The sequence below is a fragment of the Hordeum vulgare genome, chromosome 7H, assembly GCF_904849725.1.
Source record: "Hordeum vulgare subsp. vulgare chromosome 7H, MorexV3_pseudomolecules_assembly, whole genome shotgun sequence".
Classification (NCBI taxonomy): domain Eukaryota; kingdom Viridiplantae; phylum Streptophyta; class Magnoliopsida; order Poales; family Poaceae; genus Hordeum; species Hordeum vulgare.
Window position 1 is genome coordinate 535,407,267 of NC_058524.1, and position 10,121 is coordinate 535,417,387.

The 10,121-nt window shown below is 41.4% G+C and overlaps 1 long non-coding RNA gene across 1 annotated transcript; it reads right to left on the minus strand.

Moving 5' to 3' along the window:
- Positions 1 to 5,973: 5,973 nt before the first annotated feature.
- Positions 5,974 to 9,561, minus strand: LOC123411494. The gene is made up of 2 exons (XR_006613275.1): positions 7,982 to 9,561; positions 5,974 to 6,936 (listed from the first exon to the last, which is right to left on the minus strand). It is a non-coding gene; the product is annotated as an uncharacterized LOC123411494 (long non-coding RNA).
- Between the last annotated feature and the right edge of the window lie 560 nt (positions 9,562 to 10,121).

Below are 10,121 nucleotides of genomic sequence, written 5' to 3' on the forward strand. Positions count from 1 at the left end.
TTGCTCTTTCGGCTTCTTCTTGTTAGCCGTGTCAATCTTCCACTGTTGATTCTGGGCGCCTGCCCTCTTAATATTGTCCTCTCTAGTATAGTCCCAAGGTCTCTTCTCCATATCCTTATGAGGTACTTTTGGGAGGGGCGACAACTTACGTTTCGGTGATCGGAACCCCTTTCTGCCGCCTCTATTAGCGGTGGTACGTTTCAGCTTTTTGCTCTAATCCTCAGTGGACGGGGACGGCTGACGAGGCCGTGGATACAGCTGATGCGGCAGTGGAGACGGCTGCGCTGGATACTGGTGAGGCGGCGAAGACGACGGTTGCGCTGGAGACTGGTGAGGCGGCGAAGACGACGATTGCGCTAGAGACTGGTGAGGTGGAGGCGGAGAAGGATTGCTCCTCTAAGGAGTCGGTGGCCTTGGCGGCCAATTTGGAAGCAACATGTCCTCCTTTGGCCATACAACGGTTTGTTTCTTGACTTCTCCAAGTTGAGTCAAATCCCTATCTTCACCTGTAGGGTGGTCGAGCTTCAGCTCCTCATAATCTTTCATCACTTCATCCAGCGCGACGACAGCGTACTCTTCTGGAACCGGAGAGCAATGCCAAGTTGGATTATGTCCAATTGGTACGGCCATGCCGACCGCCACGGTTAACCTTAAGTTAGCAACTTCCACCTTTAGCTCACAAGGTGTGCTCTCTGTGATATCATCCACTAGGTAGCAACGAGGAGGATCCGTCGTCACTGCATCATCACCATCATCCTGGAGCTGTGTGGAAGCGACACTGCATTTTCGATTCGATGCAGCTTCTATCATGAGCCGCTGAGAATGGCCGCTACCTTGATGTTTGTCGATTTGATCCTGATGTAGCCGCTTTACTGCTTCTTCTAGATTATGCAGCCGTCTGCATCAGCCGCTTTCTCAGCTGCCTCCTTTTCCTTTCTCCTCTGATGGCTTCTATCGGGAAATATCTTCCTTTCCTCGGAAAACGCAATCATCCACGGCGAGGAGCCTCGTAAGCCTCGTGCTCTCCCTTTGTGTTCATCATTCCCAAGGGCGCGTGTGAGCTCGTCGTTCTCTCTATCGGGAACAAACCGTCCCTCTTTAACATGTTGTACTACACGTCTAATGTCCTTGATGGGTAGGGGATTATCTTTGTGTATTTGGTTATATATTGCCTTCCCTTCTTTGTCCAACAAGCTCCCATGCCCATAAAACCAGTTTCTTCCCTGTTCGAGCCATCTTAAGGGTTGTGGAGTGATATTTTTTCCAGAAATGATGCCTCAAGTGCTTCCCACTTAGCCATGTTACCGCCGTAGCCACCAGGCCCCATAATATGGTGCTACTTCTTCTTACCTGCATTTGTCTTATTTATTGCAGACTTTTTCAAGGCGACCTCCGATTTCTTGTACGCCACAAATTAGGCCAGTAGTCTTTTATCTTCTCATAGCCGTGATCGAAATCTGGAGTCTTATCTTTCAAGATAAATTCCTGGTGCAATCTTTTTTTCCATCCCCTGAATAGATCGGTCATCTTCTTAAGAGCCCACTCCTTGACTTTTTTCTCTAGGGCCTCTTTTCGCCTCTTCATTTCCTCCTCATTTGGCTCTTCCTCATCTGGATCCACCTCTGGCGCTGGCAGAGTGAAATGAAGCATGAGCTTTCTCCAAAGGTTTTCTTTGGCTGCTGTGTCGACATATGAGACTCCTTCCTCCCTTGGCTTAATCCATTCTCGAGTGGTGATAGAGATGTGGTCCCTAACAACAACTCTGCATGCCTTCACAAACTTCTACTTTACATCTGTGGGAGCAATTGGTTTCCCGGCATTTGAGACTGTTTCGATCCTGTACCTCTCACCATCATCCATCTTCTTGGTTGGGCCTCGTTTCGTCCATACTGAAGTTTTGCTCGATCCGGAGGGCTAAAAGAAAGAGCGTTAATATATGTATATAGTAGAGGATTAATTTATTAATATATATATATATATGCACCTCGATGGAGCGGTCGGCTTCCCCCTAGTCGGCTTCTTCCTCATCGGAGCCGCTGATTCCTCCCTCGCCCGAGGCGTGGGCGTCTACCTCCTGTGTTGAGAGACTCATCTCCCTCGTCGAACCCGTTCAGAAACTGATTGGTGACATCGATATCGCCAACTAAAATATCATCCCTGCAGATGACACAATGCATCACGTCTTCCTCATATTCGTCTCTGCCTTGTATTGGATCCATAGTATCTACAAATTAATTGAACATAAAAACTAAATTAACTAATAACTAAAACTCCCGCTCATATATATCGAATAATACACTTAATTAATGCATCATCGAATAATCCACTTAATATTATCGAATATCTAATCTGGAATACATAAATAATACATCTCTCGAATACAGTAATACATCGAATAATATATAACTGATCAACCAACAAAGAGTCGTCGCTGTACTGAGGCACGGGCGGTGGACACCCAAAGAGCAGGGGCCATCACCAGATCATAGCTCGGATGAGATCCCTGAAGAACCTACCAGGTACTAGAGAACTTGGCATCCAACGCCTCCATGTAGCGACGGGCGTGCTCGTCCTCCTCCTTAACACGGCGACGTACCTCCTCCTCGGGGGCCGGCACCCTAGGCACTGAAAGTGGCCCCCGCGATCGCCACCAAAGAAGCTCCGGGTCAACGAAGGGAGCCCGTTTCCTCACCAAGCTGAGCGCCCCGGAAGGTAACTCCTCCCAGTGCCAGCCCGACGGTGCCCAATCCCGCACATGCTGGCACCTATCAAGCAGGTGGTCGCCACCGAGTCGACAACGAGGATGCGGGTCGGGCATCGTATGTCCTACTATTTAAATTCCTACTATTTAATAAACTTTTCTAAACTTGTACTCCATCCGTTCCAAAATATAAGACATTTTAAAGATTTCATCAGAAAACTACTTACGGAGCAAAATGAGTGAATCTATACTCTAAAATTTGTCTAACGGATTCTCTTAAACTTTAAGGGATTTAACAAAATGGCGACATTCTGGATACGTAGAAAATGATCCATATTTTTCCTGATCTCATCAACCCTTCTATATGTCACATTGTCTACTGTTAAAGGATTCAAGAAAACCATGACTTCATCATTACCTGGTAGTAATAGGCGCATGACGTTATGAAGCTTTATAAAGTTGTTTTGTAACGGAATCCCGAATAGGATAAATAGCTTTTTGGTACGCAGTTCAAAAAGAGACATCCGTATATCGCTATTTGGAAGGACTTTGGTGAACTTCGTACCAAAAAATGAATTATCCTATCAGGAAATCCGTTCCGAAACAACTTTCTAGAGCTTCATAGCATCATGCGTCTATTACTACGAGGTAATGATGAAGCCATGAATTTCTTCAATACTTTGACAAACAACGTGGCATATAGAAGCTAGCTAGCTAGGTTACATACGTGAGATCAGAAAAAAAATTGGATCAACTTGTGCACATACATAATGTGACATTCTTGATAAATCCAGTTTTTATTAAAGGACTAAGAGAATCTGTTGTCTACATATATATACTAATTAATTGCAAATACATAACAAACTTTTGCACTAATAACCTACTTAACCTAAACTAACATTAACCTAACCAAAATCAGAACCTAACCAACCTCTAACCAAAATCTTCTTTTTTGCACTAATAACCTACTTAACCTAAACTAACAATAACCTATTTTGCACTAAACTAACTAAATTAACCTAATGAACTAAACTAACTAAATTAATCTAATGACCTAAACTAATTAAGAGAGCCCTAAACTAACATATTTGACCTAAACTAACACTAATTAACGGAAGAGCCCTAAACTAACCTATTTAACACTAACTAACACCTATTTAGCACTAAACTAATTAACTAAATTAACCTAATATATATGCAATAAAATGAAAAAGGTAAAAAAAGAACTTACTGTGGGGGAGGAAGGCGCTTGCGGTGGGGAAGGGGGTAGCGCCGCGGTGGAGAAGGGTGTGGCGCCGCGGTGGTGGCGCCGGCGATGGGGAAGGGTCGTACGGAGTTGTGGGGGAGGGGGTCGCGGGGATGCGCGCGTCGGAGGGCGTCGGGGGCACGTCGGCGAGGGTGTCATGGCGTTGGGTTGGGGCGGCGCGGTGCCGATCGGAGATGGGGGCAGCCTGCAGGTGGCGACGGCGACGACAACGACGACGAGCAACCTCGAGGCGTCACGGGCAGAGGAAGAAGGAAGGCGATGGATTTGTCAAAATCTTAACTCCCACTTATATACACTCCCCTTTAGTCCCGGGTTGGGGCTAGAACTTGGACTAAAGACCCCCCCCCCCCTTTAGTCTCGGGTCTAGCCACAAACCGGGACTAAAGGCCCTTTTTCGACAGGCCGAGAGGCGGGAAGCAAGGGCCTTTAGTCCCGGGTTGGGGCTAGACCCGAGACCCTTTAGTCTCGGGTCTATCCCCAACCCGGGACTAAAGGCCTCGGGTTGCCACCCGCGGAGGACAGGGCAATGTTTAGTCCCACCTCGTCGAGCGAGGGGCGCTCGAAGTGCTTTATAAGCACTGTTGCGCGAGCTCTTTCCAGCTCCTTTCTAAAATAGGCTTACGGGCCTAAACGCACTCTCTGCCTAAAATTTAAAATAAATGCGAATTTAAAGATAAAATTCAACCTAAATTCAAAGTGTTAAGTGCACTTTGAATTTAGGTTGAATTTTCTCTATAAATTCACATCTATTTTCAATTTTTCCATTATTTTTGTTTTGTTTTTTGGTTTATTTATTTTGTATTTTTGTACTTACACCTAAATATTTAGTTTTCAAATTTAAATAGTTTAAATTTAATTTCTTTCAAATTTGTGAATAACTTTACTTTCATTCTTTGCTATTTTTTTTGCTCTTTTATTTTAGTTTTCTATTAAAGATTTTAACAAAAAAAACTTTATGAAAATTCTTTTGAGTTGATTTTTTTTGTTTCTTTTTAGTTAATTTTTAGTTGATACTTTTTAACAAATAAACACTTTGATAATTTTAGTTGATTATTTTTAATTCATTCTTTTTGGTTAATATTTTAGTTGATTCTTGTTAGTTGACTCTTTTTTATGTTTTCTATTAAAGATTTTAACAAAAAACTTTCAGCAATTTCTGACTTCATTTGGTATTTTTCGTGCATTTATTTATTTTTTTGAGCTAATTGACCCTGAAATTGAAAAGCACTACAAATGAACTCTGAAAATGTTGAAAGTTGGCATAGTATCATCATTTCACCCACATAGCATGTGCTAAAAAGTTCAGAGGGTTACGACAAAAACTGAATGCACTTCGTGTACAAAACAGATAAGCTCTTTCGAAGTATTAGGTTTTCGAACGAGAACTCATGTGTCACAAAGGGATTTCATTTTTTTGAATTTTTTGAACTCCATACTTTTTGTGTGTTCAAAATGCACCATTCAAAGGCATATCATAGATTTTCAACAATTTCTGACTTCATTTAGTATTTTTCGTGCATTTACTTATTATTTTTAGCTAATTGACCCTGAAATTGAAAAGCACTACAAAGGAACTATGAAAATATTGAAAGTTGGCATGGTATCATCATTTCACCCACATAGCATGTGCTAAAAAGTTTGGTTACGATAAAAACTGGATGCACTTCATGTACAAAACGAACAATCTCTTTCGAAGTATCAAGGTTTCGTACGAGAACTCATCTGTTACAAAGGGATTTCTTTCTTTTAGACTTATTTGAACTCCATACTTTTTGTGTGTTTAAAATGCACCATTCAAAGGCAAATCATAAAATTTCAACAGTTTTTGACTTTATTTGGTATTTTTCGTGCATTTACTTATTTTTTGAGCTAATTGATCCTGAAATTGAAAAGCACTACAAATGAACTCTTAAAATGTTAAAAGTTGACATGGTATCATCATCTCACCCACATAGAATGTGCCAAAAATTAAGAGGGTTACAACAAAAATTGGATGCACTTCGTGTACAAAACGGACAATCTTTTTTGAAGTACCACGGTTTCGAACGAGAACTCATGTGTTACATTTTTGCCTTCATATATCAGTACACCAACATAAAAATATATAATTAAGTATAGACCAAGATATATTACAACACGCTGACGATACCTAAATTTGTAGGCCATACAGTAAACAAACGGAGTTGACAGACCCTAAAAATAGTGAGTTAACAGGAATAAAATATATAGTCACAGAATTTGAGCGGTAAAAATTACAGACTAAATATATGCCTCGCTTAGTAGAGCAAAAATAATTCTAGCACAGAAGAAAAGAAAAGAAACATAAAAATATTGTGCAATGAAAAAGCATGATGCACACTTTACACCTCGTTATCTTAGAGCTTTATAATTAACTAGTACACGGAGGCCTGAAACGGTTCATAATTACAGACTAAAAACATAAAAGTATTAGACCGAACATAATATATTTGGAGCAAGTGGATGATAATAAGACTTGATGAAGCATTTGACTTGTTATAAGGAAGGTAGCAATGCATCAAAATTACGAACTATCCTCTAACTAAAGAGTACGCCATTGATAGGAATAGGCAATAAATTACAAAGTTACCTGAACTACATGTGGTCAGATTAATTTATAAAAAAATGTACATATTAATTTTTCAGTACACACAGGCCTGAAACGGTTCATAATTCAAGTTAACTGTTTAATTATGAGCATATAGCCAAACCTGGATATAGGTCCGTAATCCAAAAAGGGGAAAAGTTGTGGGCATTTTAATTAAATGACAACAAAACAATATGAGAAATGTAGGCAAAACATAAAAGAGAAAAGTTAAAGACACTCGAGATAATAACCTGAGCAAACTTGTAGAAGATGTAATCAAATATGCTACACTTATCATGAGATAGCATAGCTCCGGCACTGAGTCAGTTTGCCTTCCAACACAAAACATCGTTGTGCATGTACCTATTTATATATTTTCCTATTAGGATACTGCAATGGTATCATAACATACATGGATATGTGTTTATTTCAACAACTCAGATAAGAGGTAATACATGCAACAACTACAAATACTATAGTTTATCTCAAGTTAAAAGATTTGCCCCAAAATTATGAACGTGCATGTACATGTATCTTTGCACGAGACCAAATCACATTGGAAGCATACAACATCATTGTTCCTATAAAGTAAAAGACATAGGGACCCATCTTCAACTATGGATGGCTACTGTTCAATGCTCGGCAGCATATAGAAATTTAGTGCTATCGTTAATGTCGCTTCAAACTATGATTAGGTATTCCGACAGTGGGCATTATATGTCAACATGACCTGTGCAATCCTTGCTTTATCTTACTTTTTAAAAATCTGTGTCTATTTCGCCATATATTTTGGCCTAATATTATTGATAAGCTATGCGGATCAGTTGGAGCATCTGCATAAGAGATGGCAAAGTGAGTAAAAAGTGGGGAAACAATGCTAAAGTGGAGCCGCAATTAGTAGATACTAACTGGAAACAACCTTCAGGGTTGTCGAGCAATGTGATTTTCCTAGAGCAATCAAAAGGCTATAACTATCAACACACTAGGACTAAAGTAAACCAATGATTTTTTTTTTGTACGTGTGCCATAATTATGTTGCACCATTGTATGTAATGCATGTAAATTAATAAGAAATAATTAAAACTCATGTGTGAATTGTTTTACACATAGACATGAACACAGAGTTAAACTGCTCAAATAAAATCTTTATAACCTAAAGTGTACCCATAATGAACCAAAATTTGAATCGGTATTTTGGCAGGTCATGATCTAAATCTCTGTTAAATGAAAAAATCATGACTCTAAATCTAATGGAGATATTATAAAAAGAGGAATAGTTTCCAGGCTTTAATTTATACACTGGATCATATATGCACGGCACATAATTTCAGCTTTTGGGGAAATAACGAAATAACCAAAAGGACAGAAAATACGGGAGAAGTTAAAGAACAAACATAGCGAACAATACCTTTCATGCCCGCCCTACGGATTTGCTGCTAGCCAAGAATTTTCGTAGCACTTCATGGTCACATCCTTGGATTGATTTGGCTCGCTATTGGCTAAGATGCACGGGTGTACCAAACTGTCTCCATTCAGAGTATGGAGATTGATAGATGCATGTGAGTGTGTATGTATGGTGTAAAACCTGTTGTTAATCTTGATTTGAGAGAGAGCCTGGTGGTTGGTATGGTGCATGGGCATAGGTAGAACAAATATGATGAAAATTTATAGGACGGTATAGCATACACTAATTTTTGTAATACCATAAGTTAGCATACTGTAGATATCTATTGTATCATGCTGTAGATATCTATCATACACACAGTTAGCAATTTATATATGACAACGGAGGTAACACAAAGGGAAGTAAGGTGAGAAAGCAGAGCCCATACTTTGAATTTGCACGACCACTTTGCAGTACACAGCGAGCAAGTCTGAGGCCAAGCAGATTGCAGCCAGGTGTTTAGTCGTCCTGCATGTTGGCACCAGCCGATCTGACTGAGGAAATTGATTAGCCTTGGATGTAGTGCCGAGTGCGGTAGTATGTGCATGTGTTTCCAGTTTCCAACCGCTCCAAATCTAGCCAGCCATGTACTGAATTGGTACAGTAGCCTACTTCCAAAGCCTGATCGCATACTTTTGTGTCAGCAGAATTAAGACGTGCGTGCAGTCCTAAACGGAGGACGGAGGTCCTCCAACCCATGTCCGCATCATGCAGTCTTGCTCGCTCACGAAGGGAGAGTCCGGTGTGCAGATCTGTGTTGGATGCCTTTACGTATAATCCAGGCTCCACGTCCACCTCAAAGCAGTCTAGTATGGAACTTCAAAGTTGAGTATGCATAGCACGGAGAAGAGCGGTTCAAGTTCAGTTATCAGTATCACAAAAGACAGCAAGTTCAGTTATCACAAAGATAATTGTATAGAAGACAGCAAGTTCAGTTACCCTACTATATATGCGACTGGTTTTTGTTAGGACAGGTACTATAAATACACAAAAGTGCCAACGAATTGCAAGACATCTCAGATGTTTCATCATAGGTAATGTAAGTACATGACACAAATTCTCATATAGCCATTCCCATGGCAGATCACACCATGCTTGAATCAGATACACAACCACGAGTATGCAATGGATATGAAGACAAGAAAGATGTTAATTACCTGGTCCAGGTATAGGTGCAGAGCCACCGGGGACGTCCTTGTCGTTGCCATTGCTGCTGACCACAACCTTACCATGCGCTTCCATGCTTCCTCTGCAGTTGCGGGTTCAGCTAGGCCTACATCAACGAGCAGATGAGCAGCGCCGTGCCGGTGGCCGGTGCGCTTTGTATTTGGGCCTCCTCACGGCGACGCAGATTCGATGCATACGACGGGGGAAGAGTGGGTGGCGGATTGGGTGGGTGAGGTACGCGGAGACGCAGGGAAGAAGGCGCAAGGGGGAGGGGATGCATGAGAGCGGAGCTTGCTTGGCTTTGACGGAGGAGGAGCTCGAGCCTCCGACGTCGGCGCCGCCGGCGGAAAAGGGGATTTTTTCCTCGGTTTGGTGATTTAGGGTTGGAAGTGAGGGCACGGGAGAGGAATATACCCATTCGTGGGCCTATGGGGCTTTTGGGGCCTTTGGCGCGTTTTTCCCGCGCAAGATGACACTCGTGGGAATTGATTTTCGCAGCCGAAAGTGTTGAAACTTTTTGGCCGAAACGCCATATTTCAGTGCATGGTGTAATTAGTGAAATTTCGGAAATTTCACTGAATTTTAAAACCGTGGGAAGGATAGGTGGGTGAGAGACGTTGGATACGTATCACGTGAACGGCTCAGATGGCCTGTAGTGGTGTGATTCGGGGGAGAGGGATTCTGCGTCCTGATTGGTTAGAGAAAGGTGCTATCTAAAATAATTTCTAAGTGCTACAAATAGAAGGGGTTTGTGAAACATGTACCAAAAATATTTTCCCAAACGACATCACTAAATGTTTCACTCAAGAATACCACATTTAATGGACAATAACCAACTTATTCAATTTTGATCTTTAAAGCTATTTTTGCCATTTCAACGGCTTTTTGCCGAATCAGAAGGAAATCGGATGGAACCGGAAGAAAATCGGTCAAACAA